This window comes from Chiloscyllium punctatum, chromosome 14 (genome assembly GCF_047496795.1).
Source record: "Chiloscyllium punctatum isolate Juve2018m chromosome 14, sChiPun1.3, whole genome shotgun sequence".
NCBI lineage: Eukaryota > Metazoa > Chordata > Chondrichthyes > Orectolobiformes > Hemiscylliidae > Chiloscyllium > Chiloscyllium punctatum.
The window spans coordinates 15,512,568-15,530,249 of record NC_092752.1 but is presented as its reverse complement, the minus strand read 5'-3'; positions in this window follow the sequence as shown (position 1 = coordinate 15,530,249).

The window sequence follows — 17,682 nt, the reverse complement described above, 5'->3', positions numbered from 1 at the left end:
TAAGCAAAGGTTTCTGTATCTTCCCGACTTGCTGTCGGGATTGTAATGAGGTCAGCCTCAATGGGGAGGTGATGGCTTAGTGGTTTTAGTGGTTAATCCAGACACTCTGGTAATGCTCTGGGGACTTGAGTTTGAATCATGCCATGGTATCTGGCGGAATTAGAATCCGAACTTAGAAATATCTGGAATTAAGAGCCTAATGATGACTATGTATCCATTGTCAATTTTCAGGGAAAGCCCATCTGATTCACTAATGTCCTTTAAGGAAGGAAGCTGCCATCCTTACCTGGTCTGGCCTTCATGTGACTCCAGACCCACAGCAATGTGGTTGACACTTAACTGCCCTCTGGGTTATTAGGAATGGGCAATAAATACTAATGTAGCCAGTGACGCCTTCATCCTGTGAATGAATAAAAGAGCCTGGTGGATCTCATAGACTAAGAGTTCCCTGATTGGGGCTTTTGACCAGGTACAATCAGGGAGCCCTGACTGACAGGTATAGACAGGAGTGTCAGGGGTTCTGTTGGGGCTGGCTCTGAAGGAGCTGGATCAGTGTCATGTACTATGCACGTGCGAAGAATGGGTGACTTGGTGGCAGAGTACCAGTCTATTTCACTCCCATTTTTATTTTCGCAGCTGCTTTAGCTTGTCGCTACAAGTGATTTTTTTTTTTGCTGTTTGCTATTCCTAATGGCAGACTCCTCCCTTAAATGAACAAAAGAAATGCGGCCCGAGGAAATTTCTTGGATCGGCTAAGAGCTACAACACAGAAGGTACCAAATAACAAATGAATGCAAATATTATTCCCAGCAATGAGCAGATGTTACTTCAAGGAAGAAAAAAAAATGGAAGATGGGAATCATGAAGAAGAAATGAAACCTGTTCATTAGAAGAAACATGTTGCTTTGTGAAATATAATTCTCTGGGTCTGGGATTTCTCTGATGCACTTGCGTTTATCTCTCTGATCTGTTTACAATGTAGATAATTACTTATTGATATTGTCATGATTTATGCTCAACATTAGCCCGAACTGTTGTGGCATGAAGTTTATTGCAATCACGTTCTATTGTCCCCTTGATTTATGTTCGTGTAAGTAGCCTTTCAAAGGGAATTTTCAAAAATAATTAGAACTGCAGGTTCAATTCAACTGCACTCAATTAACTCTTTCTGATCAGCAAAGCCTTCTTGCTTGTTTTCCACAATCTTACATAGCTGATCCTTATGGGATAAGATACCATTCAAGGGGACAACAATTGTACAGCTCTTAATGTATTCTCCACCTTGAAACTCATTGCATGAAAAGTTTAACTTGTGCCATTCTCGGCCTCTCAGATTTCTGAGTCCAGTTTTCAGAATGCTGGAAGCTGTCAAACCAAATGCCAAAAGTTTGAAGTGGACTTGGAGGTGCCATGCCAATTAGCCAATTTATTTCTGTGCTCATTATTTTCTCCAGCTCTTACAAAGTCAGTGCAGAGCATTAGAGTGGATGCTTTTTTCTTGAGAATGTTCCGCTCACAGTGGCCAATGACAGACTTCCGAAATGGTGATGCAGACACCTGACAAACAAGGACTTTTGAAGACAGTTTGCTATCGAGATTCAAGCCTCGTTCAATGGGCAGCAATTGGGTCTCTGAGCCAGAAGGCTGTGCAATTGGGTGCTCCAGTTTCCTCCCACAGTCCAAAGATGTGCAGGTCAGGTGAATTGGCCGTGCTAAATTGCCCATAGTGTTAGGTGCATTAGTCAGAGGGAAATGGGTCTGGGTGGGTTACTCTTCAGAAGGTCGGTGTGGACTGGTTGGGCCAAAGGGCCTGTTTCCCCACTGTAGGGAATCTAATATAATCTGGACCAGAAGCAGGTCTCAGCTGAACGCTCAGTATTGTACTCTCAAGGATATGGTCTTTAGGATGAGATCTTTACGTGTGGGTGGAAAAGCTCTCTGATTAATTTGATACTAACTGGGGTGGGGGTGGGGGGCAACTTCCTGGTGTCCTGACCAGCCATTCATCTAACGTTACCAAAACACATTGCACAGACCTATTTCCTTGCTCCAAAAGCAAAGTGCCACAGATGCTGGTAATACTCAAGGTGTTCAACAACAGCTGTGAAGAGAGATCCAGTGGTTAATGTTTCAGGGTGGGACACTCCTATTTTTATTTTTTATTCTGATGTTGGGATGGTGCTATGCATGTGCAACAACAGGGCTGCCACACACCGTACCATTACAATGGCGATGAGATTTGAAAAGTGCTCCCATGGCTGCAAAATCCAGCCTTGTACAAGACACCTTGAGGATCATGAAAGGCATCAGGCAGAGTTTTCCCATTTGTTTTCAAGTACGGGGGCAGATGTGTGAGGTGGCAACGAAGCTGCCACTGTTAACTGCTGAGAGAACCCAGCCTATCATTCGCCAACCAGAACCGGGAGGTACAGTTCAGGCAACTTTCTCAGCAAAAACCAGGGCTTGACTCTGGCATCCCCGGTCAACAGATGCTGCCAAACAATTTGAGGGCTCTCAGCTTCTGTGTCCCAAAGTGCACTGTTCGAGGTCCATTCCTTGGCAGTACTCCAGTGACAAGAAGATACATCCTATTTTATCCTGGTCTCAGAGGCCTTGGTTCGATGGGCTACAGAAGCACTGCCTTGCTAATCCGTGCTGCCAATCACCCTGAGATTAGAGCAATTGGCAGCCTTCCCCTCTCACCCAGCCTCACAGGCAGGTCACCCTCATTTTCCAGGCAGGAAATTAGCCATCTCTAGCACCCACTGATCAGCAGCTGAGTTGAGGTTTTTAAGTGATCATTAATTGGCCTCATAGAGACCTTAATTGGTGACTGTTCAAAAATATCGTGCATGGACCTTCTCACACAGAATCTAATCAGTGAGAATTCTTCTCATGATCTCCAGGGAGAGGAAAAATCGTGCCCATTGAGTCGTTTTCTCCTAATTCTTCCAATCTAAAATCATCAATTACCTGAATTCCTATTGTATTGAGAAAATGCAAAGTACTTGGACCCTTGCATAGCATCTGCATTATAAGGTCTGAGGACGAGATGGTTTTTGGAAAACAGATCTTTTCTAACCATTCCACTTTGATTGTTTTCATTCATTGGAAATTTAATTAAATCAGTTTCGCACATGTACTGAAACTCTCATTCGTCTTTCAGTAACTTCATTTGATCAGAACCTTGTTCTTGGTGCTTTAACAAATGTTTTTATTTCATTATTAAGGTGCTATTTGCACAGACTGTGCTCGGTTTTGAGTACTGTGTGGGCAAATGCCAGGATTTCACACTATTCAATATCCATAGTTACATAAAGTGATTTTTTTTTGCCTCCAGTAAAAATGGAGCAGCGTCATTATATATTCATCAAGATGCTAGTTGCTGACATTTCTATCACATAATTGTAAAGCCTGTCACATTCAAACAGCTCTGTCAGAGTTGAATAAAGTGTGTGGGTGAGTGGGTGGGTGGAAGGCTTTTAAATTTAACTTTTCTTAATTTTTTTTCCCTTTACTTTTTCCCTGTGTTTGAAGGCACTGAGTCATGGTGGGAGTATGGTCACCAATGGATCTCAGTCAAATACCATTTCTCACATGAGTGTGTGTACCTCAGGAACTATTTGATTGTGGGAGTCTAACAGCTGGCTCCAATTATGCCTCCATCCACAGCGTCAACTCTGCAGCTTGGCTGATTAGTCTTCTAGGGCGGCATGGTGGTTAGCACTACTGCCTCACAACACCAGGGTCCCAGGTTTGATTCCAGCCTTGGACAACTGTCTGTGTGGAGTTTGCACATTCTCCCTATGTCCCACAGTCCAAAGATGTGCAGGCCAGTTGAATTGGCCATGCTAAATTGCCTGTAGTGTTAGGTGCATTAGTGAGAGGGAAATGGGACTGGGTGGGTTACTCCTCTTCGGAGGGTTAGTGTTGGACTTGTTGGGCCAAAGGGTCTGTTTCCACACTGTGGGGGAATTTAATCTTCTCTACCTGCTGTGGTGCCTGAGCCTTCATCCGTCCGTTGCAAACCCCCTGAGTTATTCTCTCTTTCCACCAAACTCTCCTCCTTTAAAATGCTCCAAAACATCATTGTAGCACTAGCTGTGATCATCTGCCTTAATATCTCCTCAAGTGAGATTATATTGAGATTGTGCTCGGACTGCCATGGTGTTGAGAGTTTAGATGGAGATGCATTTGTTAAGTGTGGACAAGAAAATTTTCTGAGTCAGTATGTGGGTGTACGTACTAGAGAAGGTGCAAACCTTGACCTACACTTGGGAAGTAAGGCAGGGCAGATGACTGAGGTGTCAATGGGGGAGCACTTTGGGGCCAGCGACCATAATTCTATTAGTTTTAAAATAGTGATGGAAAAGGATAGACCAGTTGAAGTTCTAAATTGGAGTAAGGCTAATTTTGACAATGTTAGGCAAGAACATTCAAAGCTGATTGGATGCAGATGTTCGCAGGTAAATGGACGGCTGGAAAATGGGAAGCCTTCAGAAATGAGATAATGAGAGTCCAGAGTCAGTATATTCTTGTTAGAGTGAAAGGAAAAGCTGTTAGGCGTAGGGAATGCTGGATGACTAGAGAAATTTAGGGTTTGATTAAGAAAAAGAAGGAATAATATATCTCGGGTATAGACAGGAGAGATCGAGGGAATCCTTAGGAGGGTATAAAGGCAGTAGGAGTATACTTAAAAGAGAAATCAGGAGGGCAAAAAGGGGATATGAGATAACTAGAGTCGCAGGTAGATAGGATAGTGAAGAAGACGTTTGGTATGCTTTCCCTAATTGGTCAAAGTATTGAGTCCAGGAGTTGGGAGGTTATGTTGCAGCTGTACAGGGTGTTGGTTAGGCCACTGTTGGAATATTGTGTGCAACTCGGGTCTCCTTCCAATCGGAAAGATGTTGTGAAACTTGACAGGGTCCAGAAAAGATTTACAAGGATGTTGCTAGGGTTGGTGGATTTGAGCTATAGAAAGAGGCTGAACAGGCTGGGGCTGTTTTCCCTGGAGTATTGGAGGCTGAGGGGTGACCTTATAGAGGTTTAGAAAATCATGAGGGGCATGGATAGGGTAAATAGACAAGGTCTTTTCTTTAGTTAGGGGAGTCTAGAATCAGAAAGCATAGGTTTAGGGTGAGAGGGGAAAGATATAAAAGGGACCTAAGGGGCAACTTTTTCACACAGAGGATGGTATGTGTATGGAATGAGCTGCCAGAATAAGTGGTGGAGGCTGGTATAATTGCAACATTTAAAAAGTATCTTGATGGGTAAATGAATAGGAAGGGTTTGGAGGGATATAGGCCCAGTGCTGGCAGGTGGAACTAGATTAGTTTGGGGTATCTGGTCGGCACGGACGAGTTGGACCGAAGGGTCTGTTTCCGTGTTGTAAAACTCTATGACTCTATGAGGACACTGGTGAGGCCTCATCTGGAGTATTGCATCCAGTTCTGGTCTTCCTGTTATAGGAAGGATATTATTAAGCTGGAGAGTGTTCAGAAGAGATTTATCAGAATGTTACTGGTAATGGAGGTACGAATTATAAGGAGAGGCTGGATAGGCTGGAATCTTTTTCACTGGAGCACTGGAGATTGAGAAGTGACCTTGTAGACTCAAAAGGTGTGGTGCTATGCTTTTCCAGCACTACACTTTTTGACTCTGATCTCCAGCATCTGAAGTCCTCACTTTCTCCAAGGTGACATTATAGAGGATGACAAAATCATGAGGGGCATGGATGAGGTGAATGGCACGTGTCTTTTCTCTAGGGTGGGGGATTTGAAGACTAGGGAGCATATGTTTAAGGTGAGTGGAGAAAAGTTCTATTTACACAGAGGGTGGGTCCTATGTGGAATGAACTTCCAGAGGAAGTGGTGGATGCCAGTACAGTTACAATGTGAAAAGGCATTTAGAGAAGTTCATGAATAAGAAGTGTTTGGAAGGATTTGGACCAGCATGAGCAAGTGGGACTAGTTTAGTTTGGGCTTATGGTCACCTTTGGTCTGTTTCTGTGTTGTATGATTGTATGACACTATAAGCAGCTGTGTAAAAGCTTCTTTAGGCAGACATTTTACTTCCACAGGGTTATGTAAGTAGAAATTGTTGGAAAATGGATAGCTGGCCCTTTAAATAGTGCTAGTGGTGAAGTAATTCCATTCCCAAGTGCAGACCTGAGCCACAGTACCATATTCTTCACCATTGCTAGTGCAAGTGGGCACGAGATCAAACTTCATATTCTTTGCACCACTCTGATCCACATCAGCAGTCAGTCAAACTCCCCTCCAAGGAGTTCTACTTGCTGTGACAACAACCACTTTTTTTTAATTCACATATGGGCGTAGCTGGTTGCCTCTGAACTGAATGGCTTGCTACCATTCAAAGGGCAGTTGATAGTCAACCATGTTGCTGGGGGTCTCAAGTCACTCTGGAGACCAGACTAGACAAGGATAGCAGGTTCCTTCCATAAAGGATATTAGTGAACCAAATAGGTTTTTCTCACAATTGATAATGGTCATCAGTAGATTCTTAATACAGATTATTAGCAAATTTAAACTTCATGATCTTACATAGCAGGATTTGAACCCGGGTCCCCGGAAGTTTAGCCGAATTTCTGGATTAATAGTCTAGTGATAATACCACTAGGCCATCACCTCCTCCACTTTTGCTTGCATGGGAATTGGTTTAGCTCAGTTGGTTGGCTTGTTGTTTTGCAATATACTGTGATGTCAACAGCGTAGATTCAATTCCCATCACTGGTTTGAGGTTATCATGAAGGATTCTCCTTCTCAACCTCTTCCCTTGCCCGAGGTCTGGTGGCCCTCAGGTTAAATCACCATCAGTTGCTTCCCTCTAATGAGAGAGCAGCCCCTGTGGTCTGGTAAGACTATGGCAACACAACAACAACATTTACTTGCATGGATCCACGTGTGCCGATATTTGAGGCTGTGATTGATTTCCGTGACATGGTTGGCCAGAAATCTCTCCCATTCTTATGGCAGGCCACAGGTGTGTGTTGGACAGATTCCAAGTTGATATATAACGTCATAAAAGCAATATACTATGGATGCTGGAAATTTGAAGTAAAAACAGAACACGCTGGAGAAACCCAGCAGGTCTGGCAATATGTGTGAAGAAACAAACAAAGTTAATATTTCAAATCCCGTATAACTTTTCTCCAGGACTTACAGTTCCAAAGATGAGTCATAGAGTTGTACAGCATGGAAACAGACCCTTCAGATCCTACATTAATCTAGTCCCATTTGCCACCATTTTCCCCATATCCCTCTAAATTCTTCATATTCATGTACCCATCCAGATGCCTTTTAAATGGTGTAATTGTACCAGCCTCCACCACTTCCTCCGACAGCTCATTCCATACACCCTCCACCATCTGCGCTTTCGTGTCCCTTTTTAAATCTTTCCCCTCTCACCTTAAGCCAATGTCCTCCAATTCTGGACTCCCCCATCCTGGGGAAAGGACCTTGGCTATTCACCCTATTCATGCCTCTAATAATTTTACCAACCTCTATAAGGTCATCCCTCAGTCTCCGACTCTCCAGGGAAAATAGCCTCAGCCTATTCAGCCTCTCCCTGTAGCTCAAACAGCCCAACTCCAGCAACATCCTTGTAAATCTTTTCTGAACCCTTTCAAGTTTAATGACTTCATAATGGATTCAAGAGGTTAACTTGAGAGGATTCAAGAGGTTAACTCAATTTTTATCTCCACAGACACTCCCTGAGTTTTTCCAGCACTATTTTAAGAGTAACCTGCTTGATACTATATGATCATTGCACCTTCCTTAGTTATACAAGTCCTGGAGTGGGGCTTGAACCAGAGTTTCTGTCTCAGAGGTAGGGACACTCCCCAATGAATCACTAGACCTCCTTTCATCATGTACAGTCAGTTCTGCTCTGACGTGGTAGTTCCGTTCTCATGCAATCTCATGTTATAAGAAAATCGCATAGTAGCAGCACCATTTAAAATAATGGGGCCGGAATCATGTTGTAAACAATACATGTTTTAAAAGTTTGCGCTATAGAAACATTGCCCTCAACTCGTCAAGTGCATTATAGCGAATTTGCATTAACAAAGTGTGCATTATAGCAGAATGACCTGCAGTTAATGATTTATCATTATGTACACTGGTAAATCTCATCACATTGTACATGGACCAAATGCAGTGAGAAGAGAAAAAGACATAGAAACAAGAATTGTGGATGCTGTAATTCAGAAACAAAACCAGAAATCGCTGGCAGAGCTCAGCATACCTGGCAGCATCTGTGAAGAGAAATCATAGTGAGCATTTTGGGTCCAATGATCCGAAATGTTAACTCTGGTTTATCTTCACAGGTGCTGCCAGACCTCCATATTTTTCTCCTTCTTGAATATACCTGACGGAGGAGAGGTGTCCCTCCTTAAGCAAGGCTAAGGAAGCTGGACAAATTGAAGGATGCCATGCTCACTTGTACTTCTCGAAGCGAGCAATGGTTCTCAAAGAAATATCTTACTTTCTTCTCCTTCTCTTGCATCTTGTTTTTAGGCTTTCCTTGCTCTAACAGCCCTCTTTTAATTTTCATTTGTAGGATTACATAGTACTGTGTTTGTGTTAGCTCTTTGGAAGAACTATCCAAAAAGTCTGTCTCCTACATTCTCTCCGTAGACCTGCTAAGTCTTCCTTTGCAAATATATTTCTTTTCATGACTGATGAAATCAATTTTTGGTGTTCTGTGTGATTGCAACTTTCAGGGTACATTCAATTCCAAAGGGACAATTGATTGTTTCAAAATGTTAGTAGGATTTAAGTCTTCACCACAATAGAGGAACACACACGTGACTGCAATACCTTTAGTAGTTTACTCAGAACAGTTTGATGGTCACTGAAGCAGAGTTCAAAGGACATAGTTGGAGAAGGAGATTGAGACATAAACTCCAAGTTGGAGTGTTGTAGTTAGTTGTACTGCTGGGAATTTGGCTGAACTGCATAGATTCTGTGGAGGGGGTCTCAATGAGGAGTCAAAAGTTGCTGAATGCCTCTGTACTGTCAGAACTCAGGGAGAAGTTCTGGGAATTTGTCGACAGCTAAATGTTGGAGTTAGGACTGAGAAGTCCTGGGGACCTGAGAAAATAGGAACGCCCTTGGCTCAGCATTGGCGGAAACCATAAAGGACTTAAAGAAGCCTGCAAGCAATAATATTTCATAAGCAGCTAAAAGAGTATGTTTAGATTTTCACAGGCAGTGTTTATTTGCTGTGACTGAGTACAATTGGAGCATAGAGATAAAGAGAGGGGCTGGTTCAGCTCAGTAAAGCTAACTGTCAATGAAGATTGGTTTTCATCACTGAGTGCTGGAGTACAGCTTTGGAATCCAGGGGAGCATAGATCCTGGAAAGGGGGATGACAGAACAGAAAGGGAACTGTCATTGAGACGGTTCGTAACTTAACTGTTATTGAGAAGGAAATTCAAAGTAGGGTCAGCGAATGTGAACAATTGCGATCATTCATAAAGCTTAATGAAATTTGATAAGCCACAATAATATCCGGGGGGTTATTGCTGAGAAATCAGTGCTATCTGGAAAATGGGCATGATGTAATTTTTTTCATATTAGTACTTGCTTAGTCATGAAATTGACTTGTGATATGCCAGGTTTGTATGACCAAATGAACAAATCTTCTTCAGTAATTCTTGACCTTTTGCAATACTTGTTATTGCTCATCTTCAGCAATTGTGGATTGAAACTGGTTACACTGGATCTGGACAGTGTTACAGGTTAGCTTTGTAGCCTAAAACATCAAAGTGTCGATTAAAGAGGATCATCTTAGTCTTTGCATGTGTTGGGTAATTTGCTCAGTGCATCATAGAGTCATAGAGCTGTGCAGCATGGAAACCGACACTTTGGTCCATGCCAACCAGTTGTGGGTGGCATGGTGGCTCAGTGGTTAGCACTGCTGCCTCATAGTGCCAGGGACCAGGGTTTGATTCCCACCTCTGGCAACTGTCTGTGTGGAGTTTCCATGTTCTCCCTGTGTCTACGTGTGTTTCCTCTGGGTGTTCTGGTTTCTTCCCACAATCCAAAGATGTCCAGGTTAGGTGAATTGGCCACGCTAAATTGCCCATAGCATTAGGTGCATCATTCAAGGGAAATGGGTCAGCGTGAGTTACTCTTCAGACAGTTGGTGTGGACTTGTTGAGCCGAAGAGCCTGTTTCCATACTGTAGAGAATCTAATCAGATATCCAGAATTAATCCAGACCCATTTGCCAGCATTTAACCCATATCCCTCTAAACCCTTCCTGTTCACATACCCATGATTTTAAGTATTATAATTGTATCAGCCTCCACCACTTCCAGTGGCAGCTAACTCCAAACATGTATCACACTCTGCATGAAAAGGTTGCCCCTTAGGTCTCTTGTAAATCTTTCCCCTCTTATCTTAAACTTATGTCCTCTTGTTTTGGACTCCCCTACCCTGGGGAAAAGGCCATGGCTATTCACCCAATCCATGCCCCTCATGATTTTATAGAATCCATGATTCTATAAGCTCACCTCTCAGCCTCCAACACTCTGGGGAAAATAGCCCCAACCTATTCAGCCTCTCCCTACTGCTCAAGCCCTCCAATCATGTCAACATCCTTGTCAATCTTTTCTGAATTCTTTCAAGTTTTACAACATCCTTCCTGTAGCAGGGAGACCAGAATTGAACACAATATTCCAAAAGTAGCCTTACCTATGTCCTGTAGATGAAATATGACATCCCAACTCTTGTACTCAATGCACTGACAAATAAAGGAAAACATCTCAAATGCTTTCTTCACCATCCTGTCTACCTACGACTCTACTTTCAAGCAACTATGAACCTGCACTCAAATGTCTTTTTGTTCAGCAACAGTCACCAGGACCTTCCCATTAAGTGTATAACTCCTCCCTGATTTACCTTTCCAAAATGCAGCAGCTCACATTTATCTGAATTAAACTCCATCTGCCACTCCTCAGCCTATTGGCCCACCAGATCAAGATCCTGTTGTACTCTGAGGAAACCTTCTTTGCTGTCCACTGCACCTCCAATTTTGGTGTCATCTGCAAACTTACTAACTACATTCACTATTAACAATGTTCACATCCAAGTCATTTATTTCAATGATGAAAAGCAGTGAACCCAATACCAATACTTGAGGTATACCGCTGCATGTAATCATTCTGGTTACCTGACTTATATCTCACTTCAACGTCAGAGCTTTGCACCTTGAGAAACAGACTCTGCAAACGTGGTGGTGAATTCATTCGCGATCTTTTGCATATCAATTTCTAATGGTTGTTTCAATGGTGGATTTCTTGACCAGTGAGTACATATGAAACCACAATGATGATTATGAGTTAGTTCCTGAAGCATACATATTAACATTTTGAAATGTAAGGATACAGCCTTGACAAACAAAGATGTCAAAAATGAAGTTAAAAAAAATCACACAACACCAGGTTATAATCCAACAGTTTAAGTTGGAAGTACAAGGTTTTGGAGCCCTGCTCCTTCATCAGCTAGCTACCTGATGAAGGAGCAGAGCTCCGAAAGCTAGTGCTTTCAAATATACCTGTTGGACTATAACCTGGTGTTGTGTGATTTTTGACTTTGTCCACCTCAGTCCAACGTCGACACCTCCACATCATGGCCAAAAATGAAGGAGGTGTAAAGGAGATTCACCAGGATGTTCCCCAAGATGGAATATTTCAGTGATGAAGAGAAGCTGGAAAGACTTTAGTTGTTCATTCTGGAGCAGAGAAGATTGAGGTAGGATCTGATAAAGGTGTGTAAGATTATGAGGGGAATAGACAGGGTGAATAGAAAGCAGCTGTTATCTTTAGTCAAAAGGTCAATAAAAGGGGACATAGGTGGAAAATGAAAGCTCTAGGGGGATTTGTGGAAAAACCTTTTCATCCAGAGGGTTTTGTGAGTCTGGAATGCACTACCTCGGAGAATAGGTGATGCAGGAAACCTCACAATCTTTAAAAATGACTTAGACGAGCACTTGATATATGACAATGTTCAATGCAATGGGCCTAATGTGGAAAAGTGAGACTAGTGTAGGTGTACAGACTTGATGGGCTGAAGGGTGTCTTCTATACTGTATGATTCTATGAGATCTATATTGTATTTGAATAGGTTGAGGCATAGTAATTTTGACTATAGGAAAAAAATACCGGATGTGAATCTGTCAGAAAAATTATTCACTTACAAAAATTTAAGAAGTTGCTACCTTTGATTATTAGAACCCATTTTGAAGACCGAAGGATTGCAACCGTGAGACAGATAGTGGCAAGGGTGAACACAGATGAGATCATCCATAAAAGCAAGTTTTATTCCAACCTCCAATTCCCCTCCCCCCTCTCCCATACAAATAACCTGAGAAAGTTAAAATGTGGGAAAATGAAAAGTGGGCAGGTATCCCCAGAGAAGAAGGCTTAACTGGAAATACCCCAGAAAAGACTTTTTCAAATTGGAGAGGAAGGTGCTGAGGATAGAAGTGAGAATTGTAGGTTAAAGTATCTCAATTGTAATAAACATGGACACCTTCATTCGGAAGGCTGGAAATATCATAGCACGCCTCGGACATGTTCGGCTTCAGAAGAGTGAGGCCGAAGAAAGAACTCAGAAGAACAGTGGTGCAGTGGATCAAAATACAGCACTCCCACTCCTGGACTGGTTGCTATGGAGACACTGGGTTGTCTATGACCCACTCCCAGGACTGCTTAGGCACAGACTCCCATGACTGAAAATACCCCAGCCAGATGCCTGAGTGGGGCTATAGCCTCAGTAAGGGAGGCTGTCCTTGGCTTGTCGTGCTGGGTCTGACAGGTACCTCCATGGATGTCAGTAAGGACCAATGCCCTAAAACTGTGAGATGTGGCTGCCCGCTTGCTGTGTTGGCGTTGTGCTTGCTGTGTAAGCTGCTGCACAGGTAGACAGGCAGGAAGATGCTCCCAACCCCCCAAAATCCCCGAGTAAGGACTGCTGACCAGTAAGACGCTGGCTGGTTGTGACTCTGTGTTAATAGCTGCGATGCCACAAGCAAGGTATGGCCAGGTGGGAGCATCCAGGTGGGTGATAAGTGAGCGACAGCAAAGATGGTGGATCAGCAACTCTGAGATGCAGCTGGTCCCACTCATCAGCTGGGGTCTGTCCCTTGCACAAACTGTCCTTGCAGCAACCTTTCAATTCTAGTTACTGACACCCTTTGAAATACAAGTCTGCATAACCTAAGTGAATTAGAGAGGCACCAGGGGCTTGCAATGATCAGATTCCATTGTCTGTGGATGAGGGGTGTGTGGGGCTCCTGCCCATGCATCGTATCCTGGGACGCTGTGGTATAGTGAGACGTTCCTCTCAGTTCAATGGAGAGTGCTGGAGTGCATGCCAGGAGCAGCACCAGGCATACTTAAAAATGAGGTCCCAAGCCAGTAAAGCCACTGAACAGCATGTCAGACAATATCAGCAGCAAGTTATAGACAGAGCTAAATGATCCCACAACCAATGGATCAGATCTAAGCTCTGCAGTCCTGCCCCATCTACTTGTGAATGATTGTGGACAATTGAATAACTCATTGGAAGGGAAGGCTCTACAAATATTCCCATCCTCAATGACAGAAGAGCCCAGCACATCAGTGCAAAGGCTGAGGCTGAAATACTTGCAGCAACCTGCAGCCAAAGTGCCAAGGGATGGTCCATCTCAGTCTCTTCTAGTGGTTTCCAGCATCACAGATACTAGCCTTCAGCCAAATCGATTCTCTCCATGTGATATCAAGAAACAGTAGGAGGTGCTGGATACTGCAAAGGCTAAGTGCCCTGAAAACATTCCAGCAGTTGTACTGAAGGCATATGCTCCAGAACCTCTTGCTCCCCTAGCCAGGCTCTTCCAGTACAGTTACAATACTGCCATCACAACATGGAAAATTGCCTATGTATGTTCTCAGCAAGATTCACTGCAGGATTCACCAAAGATCCTCAAATAGCATCGTCCAAACCCATGACCACTTCCACCCAGAAGGACAACTGCTGCAGATACACAGGAACACCAACACCTGCAAGTTCCCCTTCAGGCCATTCACCATCCTGACTTGGAAATATATCACGATTCCTTCACTGTTGCTGGGTGAAAATCCTGGAATTCCCTCCCCAAGGGCATTGTGGGTCAACCTAAAGCACATGGGTTATAGCAGTTCAAGAAGGCAGCTCACCATCACCTTCTCAAGTGTAACTAGGGTAGTAAATGCTGGCCCAGCCAGCGATACCCACATCCCATGAGTGAATAAATAAAAGGTTAGCCTTAACCTGTTCTGTGTCACAACATCTAATTCAATTACTTCTGGTCCATCAGAGAGAAATACTGGAAACAGCTCAGATTCAACGAGGAGGTGACCACAGAGTGGATGTTCTTCAAGAAGATCTACAGACTTATGCCAGGATGAGGACAACCATCAAGGTCACTGTTACACTGAGCATCAACTTGACAATAGCACTCCAGGTGTGAGAAGCCAACGTGGAAACTATCCCCCAGAATGCCACGTAGCACTGGAAAGTGAAGGAGGCTGGCTACGTAGAGTAAGGCTGTTTCACTATTTTCTTTCCCATCTGGGAGGACTGGGAAGAGTACGTACATGGTATTGCCAGGAAATCAGGATTTGTGGAGATGCAGTGAGCCACCAACAGCATGCGTGTGGCTTTGCAGGATGCCCCATACCAACTGGCTTACAAACAACATGCACAAATCATTACAGCATTGAATGCCTGCTAGACCAGTTACAAATCAAAACCTTGTCCTGAGGCTGCCAACTAGCTTGCTATCTTTGAGAACCAAGAAGAACCAGAGGGTGTCTGCTTTGTGACAAGTGCCACCTGGCCCTCTCAATGACTGAATTCCCTCTCCCCATGGAAACATTCCTCTTCCTGTCAGTCTCCATCGTTAAGAGCTTCAGCACTGAATCCACTTGGGAGACTTCTCTCTTCCCTTCTCCTGTCTAGTTTTCATCCAGGATTCCACTTGAGATAGTGACCAGCAGCTTTCTTATAATGAATGCAGTTACACTTTATGAAAGGCAGGTTGATTGTAAGAGCAGTAAAATCGACGTTTCGGAGCCATGACACGCCCCCCACAGATCCCACTGTCACCATTCCCGGCCCCCAGAATCCTGAGGGGAACACCACCCCTGCTCATGACTCCACCCCCATTCCCCCCACCATCACACCCACTCCAGTTACTGGCTTCACCCTCACTCCCAGCTCCACACCCACACCAGATCCCAGCTCCCAGCCCTGCCGAGTTTTCACCATCCCTCCTGACCTTCCCTTCACTGAGGAACAACGATCAGTCCTCAGCAAAGGACTCACCTTCATCCCCCTCGATCCACGCATCAATGAATTTAATACACGCCGTGACGTCGAACATTTCTTCCGCCGCCTTCGCCTCCGAGCTTACTTTCACAATCAGGACCCCCACCCACCTTCCGAGGACCCCTTCGCCCACCTCCAACACACTCCATCCACCTGGACACCCCGCACTGGCCTATTACCTGCCCTTGACCTCTTCATTTCCAACTGCCGCCAGGACATTAACTGCCTCAACCTGTCTACCTCCCTGCCCCACTCCAACCTCTCACCCTCACAATGCGCAGCCCTCCAATCCCTCTGCTCCAATCCCAACCTCACCATCAAGCTGGCAGATAAAGGGGGCGCAGTGGTAGTCTGGCGCACTGACCTCTACACCGCTGAAGCCAAACATCAACTTGAGGACACCTCTTCCTACTGCCCCCTCGACCATGACCCCACCCCCCATCACCAAACCATCATCTCCCAGACCATACAGAACCTCATCACCTCAGGAGATCTTCCACCCGCAGCTTCCAACCTCATAGTCCGGGAACCCTGCACTGCCCGGTTCTACCTCCTTCCCAAGATCCACAAGCCTGACCACCCTGGTCGACCCATTGTCTTAGCATGCACCTGCCCCACTGAACTCATCTCTACCTACCTCGACACTGCCCTAATCCCCCCTTGTCCAGGAACTCCCCACATACGTTTGAGACACCACCCACGCCCTCCACCTCCTCCAAGACTTCCATTTCCCCAGCCCCCAACGCCTCATCTTCACCATGGATATCCAATCCCTCTACACCTCCATCCGCCATGACCAGGGCCTCCAAGCCCTTCGTTTTTTCCTCTCCTGACGTCCCTAACAGTACCCTTCCACCGATACTCTAATTCATTTGGCCGAACCGGTCCTTACCCTTAACAATTTCTCCTTCGAATCCTCCCTCTTCCTCCAGACCACAGGGGTAGCCATGGGCACACATATGAGCCCGAGCTATGCCTGTCTCTTTGTTGGCTACGTAGAACAGTTGATCTTCCATAATTACCACTCCCCACCTCTTCCTCCGCTATATTGATGACTGCATTGTCGCCACCTCGTGCTCCTGCGAGGAGGTTGAGCAATTCATCAACTCTACCAACACATTCCACCCTGACCTTAAATTTACCTGGACCATCTCTGACACCTCCCTCCCCTTCCTGGACCTCTCCATCTCCATTAATGACGACCGACTTGACACTAACATTTTTTACAAACCCACCGACTCCCACAGCCACCTGGATTGCACCTCTTCCCACCCTACCTCTTGCAAAAATGCCATCCCGTATTCCCAATCCCTCCGCCTCCGCTGTACCTGCTCCCAGGAGGACCAGTTCCACCACAGAACACACCAGATAGCCTCCTTCTTTAGAGACCGCAATTTCCATTCCCACGTGGTTAAAGATGCCCTCCAATGCATCTCGTCCACATCCCGCACCTCCGCCCTCAGACCCCACCTCACCAACCGTAACAAGGACAGAACGCTCCTGATGCTCACCTTCCACGCTACCAACCTTCGCATAAATAAATCATCCGCCGACATTTCCGCCACCTCCAAAAAGACCCCACCACCAGGGATATATTTCCCTCCCCACCCCTTTCCGCCTTCCGCAAAGACTGTTCCTTCCATGACTACCTGGTCAGGTCCACGCCCCCCCAACAACCTACCCTCCCATCCTGGCACTTTCCCCTGCCACCATAGGAACTGCAAAACCTGCGCCCACACCTCCTCCCTCACCTCCATCCAAGGCCCTAAAGGAGCCTTCCACATCCATCAAAGTTTTACCTGCACATCCACTAATATCACTTATTGTATCCGTTCCTCCCGATGCAGACTCCTCTACATTGGGGAGACTGGACGCCTCCTAGCAGAGCGCTTTAGGGAACATCTCCGGGACACCCGCACCAATCAACCACACCGCCCTGTGGCCCAACCTTTCAACTCCTCCTCCCACTCAGCCGAGAACATGGAGGTCCTGGGCCTCCTTCACCACCACTCCCTCACCACTAGACGCTTGGAGGAAGAACGCCTCATCTTCCGCCTCGGAACACTTCAACCCCAGGGCATCAATGTGGACTTGAACAGTTTCCTCATTTCCCCTTCGCCCACCTCACCCTAGTTCCAAACATCCAGCTCAGCACTGTCCCCATGACTTGTCCTACCTGCCTATCTTCTTTTCCACCTATCCACTCCACTCTCCCCCCGCCCCGATCTATCACCTTCATCCCCTCCCCCACTCACCTATTGTACTCTATGCTACTTTCTCCCCACCCCCACCCTCCTCTAGCTTA